Genomic DNA, 4,049 nt, shown 5'->3' on the forward strand with positions numbered 1-4,049 from the left:
ACATAAGATTGCCCCCGATGAAGACGCCACTCAAGGAGAGTTTGACTCCGTGTTTATTGCGGGATGCAGTAGTAACATCTTTCCACTCTACTCAAAAGTTCTGAAGCCAAACGCGTTTCGAACACCCCTGTGTTCTTGTTCACTGGCAAGACGAAATAACAGCAGCCACAGTGGAACTCATATTTGAATCACTAAGTCCCACCCATGTGGGCGTGTGCACTATTGCCTCCCGGTACTTGAAGTTTCCACTAATATCACCCTGGTGGGTCTCATGTCTCCCTTGTGGGTACTGCTGCATTCATGACATTAAAAGAAATGTTTCTTACCCTCGTGGGTTGAATAAAAAGGCAAAACTGTTCGTACTGCTGTTACCAAGTCCCACAATGAATGGACTCTCCTGTCTCACGGTGTCTTGAATTTCAAGCGCCGCAGAACCACTCACCAGCAGTAGGGCGTCTCAGCGGCTGGACTAGCCGCTAAACATACCAACACAAGATTGCCCCCGATGAAGACGCCAGTCAAGGAGAGTTTGACTCCGTATTTATTGCGGGATGCAGTGGTAACAGCTTTCCACTCTACTCAAAAGTTCTGAAGCCAAACGCGTTTCGAACACCCCTGTGTTCTTGTTCACTGGCAAGACGAAATAACAGCAGCCATAGTGGAACTCATATTTGAATCACTAAGTCCCGCCCATGTGGGCGTGTGTACTATTGCCTCCTGGTACTTGAAGTTTCCACTAATATCACCCTGGTGGGTCTCATGTCTCCCTTGTGGGTACTGCTGCGTTCGTGACATTAAAAGCAATGTTTCTTACCCTCATGGGTTGAATAACAAGGCAAAACTGTTAGTACTGCTGTTACCAAGTCCCACAATAAATGGACTCTCCTGTCTCACAGTGTCTTGAATTTCAAGCGCCGCAGAACCGCTCACCAGCAGTAGGGCGTCTCCGCGGCTGGACTAGCCGCTAAACATACCAACACAAGATTGCCCCCGATGAAGACGCCACTCAAGGAGAGTTTGACTCCGTGTTTATTGCGGGATGCAGAAGTAACAGCTTTCCACTCTACTCAAACGTTCTGAAGCCAAACTCGTTTCGAACACCCCTATGTTCTTGTTCACTGGCAAGACGAAATAACAGCAGCCATGGTGGAACTCATATTTGAATCACTAAGTCCCGCCCATGTGGGCGTGTGCACTATTGCCTCCTGGTACTTGAAGTTTCCACTAATATCACCCTGGTGGGTCTCATGTCTCCCTTGTGGGTACTGCTGCGTTCGTGACATTAAAAGAAATGTTTCTTACCCTCGTGGGTTGAATAAAAAGGCAAAACTGTTCGAACTGCTGTTACCAAGTCCCACAATGAATGGACTCTCCTGTCTCACGGTGTCTTGAATTTCAAGCGCCGCAGAACCGCTCACCAGCAGTAGGGCGTCTCCGCGGCTGGACTAGCCGCTAAACATACCAACACAAGATTGCCCCCGATGAAGACGCCACTCAAGGAGAGTTTGGCTCCGTGTTTATTGCGAGATGCAGTAGTAACAGCTTTCCACTCTACTCAAAAGTTCTGAAGCCAAACGTGTTTCGAACACCCCTGTGTTCTTGTTCACTGGCAAGACGAAATAACAGCAGCCATAGTGGAACTCATATTTGAATCACTAAGTCCCGCCCATGTGGGAGTGTGCACTATTGCCTCCTGGTACTTAAAGTTTCCACTAATATCACCCTGGTGGGTCTCATGTCTCCCTTGTGGGTACTGCTGCGTTCGTGACATTAAAAGAAATGTTTCTTACCCTCGTGGGTTGAATAAAAAGGCAAAACTGTTCGTACTGCTGTTACCAAGTCCCACAATGAGTGGACTCTCCTGTCTCACGGTGTCTTGAATTTCAAGCGCCGCAGAACCGCTCACCAGCAGTAGGGCGTCTCCGCGGCTGGACTAGTTGCTAAACATACCAACACAAGATTGCCCCCGATGAAGACGCCACTCAAGGAGAGTTTGACTCCGTGTTTATTGCAGGATGCAGTAGTAACAGCTTTCCACTCTACTCAAAGGTTCTGAAGCCAAACGCGTTTCGAACACCCCTGTGTTCTTGTTCACTGGCAAGACGAAATAACAGCAGCCATAGTGGAACTCATATTTGAATTACTTAGTCCCGCCCATGTGGGCGTGTGCACTATTGCCTCCTGGTACTTGAAGTTTCCACTAATATCTCCTTGGTGGGTCTCATGTCTCCCTTGTGGGTACTGCTGCGTTCGTGACATTAAAAGAAATGTTTCTTACCCTCGTGGGTTGAATAAAAAGGCAAAACTGTTCGTACTGCTGTTACAAAGTCCCACAATGAATAGACTCTCCTGTCTCACGGTGTCTTGAATTTCAAGCGCCGCAGAACCGCTCACCAGCAGTAGGGCGTCTCCGCGGCTGGTCTAGCCGCTAAACATACCAACATAAGATTGCCCCCGATGAAGACGCCACTCAAGGAGAGTTTGACTCCGTGTTTATTGCGGGATGCAGTAGTAACAGCTTTCCACTCTACTCAAAAGTTCTGAAGCCAAACGTGTTTCGAACACGCCTGTGTTCTTGTTCACTGGCAAGACGAAATAACAGCAGCCATAGTGGAACTCATATTTGAATCACTAAGTCCCGCCCATGTGGGCATGTGCACTATTGCCTCCTGGTACTTGAAGTTTCCACTAATATCACCCTGGTGGGTCTCATGTCTCCCTTGTGGGTACTGCTGCGTTCGTGACATTAAAAGAAATGTTTCTTACCCTCGTGGGTTGAATAAAAAGGCAAAACTGTTCGTACTGCTGTTACCAATTCCCACAATGAATGGACTCTCCTGTCTCACGGTGTCTTGAATTTCAAGTGCCGCAGAACCGCTCACCAGCAGTAGGGCGTCTCCGCGGCTGGACTAGCCGCTAAACATACCAACATAAGATTGCCCCCGATGAAGACGCCACTCAAGGAGAGTTTGACTCCGTGTTTATTGCGAGATGCAGTAGTAACAGCTTTCCACTCTACTCAAAAGTTCTGAAGCCAAACGCGTTTCGAACACCCCTGTGTTCTTGTTCACTGGCAAGACGAAATAACAGCAGCCATAGTGGAACTCATATTTGAATCACTAAGTCCCACCCATGTGGGCGTGTGCACTATTGCCTCCCGGTACTTGAAGTTTCCACTAATATCACCCTGGTGGGTCTCATGTCTCCCTTGTGGGTACTGCTGCGTTCATGACATTAAAAGAAATGTTTCTTACCCTCGTGGGTTGAATAAAAAGGCAAAACTGTTCGTACTGCTGTTACCAAGTCCCACAATGAATGGACTCTCCTGTCTCACGGTGTCTTGAATTTCAAGCGCCGCAGAACCGCTCACCAGCAGTAGGGCGTCTCAGCGGCTGGACTAGCCGCTAAACATACCAACACAAGATTGCCCCCGATGAAGACACCAGTCAAGGAGAGTTTGACTCCGTATTTATTGCGGGATGCAGTGGTAACAGCTTTCCACTCTACTCAAAAGTTCTGAAGCCAAACGCGTTTCGAACACCCCTGTGTTCTTGTTCACTGGCAAGACGAAATAACAGCAGCCATAGTGGAACTCATATTTGAATCACTAAGTCCCGCCCATGTGGGCGTGTGTACTATTGCCTCCTGGTACTTGAAGTTTCCACTAATATCACCCTGGTGGGTCTCATGTCTCCCTTGTGGGTACTGCTGCGTTCGTGACATTAAAAGCAATGTTTCTTACCCTCGTGGGTTGAATAAAAAGGCAAAACTGTTCGTACTGCTGTTACCAAGTCCCACAATGAATGGACTCTCCTGTCTCACGGTGTCTTGAATTTCAAGCGCCGCAGAACCGCTCACCAGCAGTAGGGCGTCTCAGCGGCTGGACTAGCCGCTAAACATACCAACACAAGATTGCCCCCGATGAAGACGCCAGTCAAGGAGAGTTTGACTCCGTATTTATTGCGGGATGCAGTGGTAACAGCTTTCCACTCTACTCAAAAGTTCTGAAGCCAAACGCGTTTCGAACACCCCTGTGTTCTTGTTCACTG

Source organism: Triturus cristatus, chromosome 1_1 (genome assembly GCF_964204655.1).
Source record: "Triturus cristatus chromosome 1_1, aTriCri1.1, whole genome shotgun sequence".
Classification (NCBI taxonomy): Eukaryota; Metazoa; Chordata; class Amphibia; order Caudata; family Salamandridae; genus Triturus; species Triturus cristatus.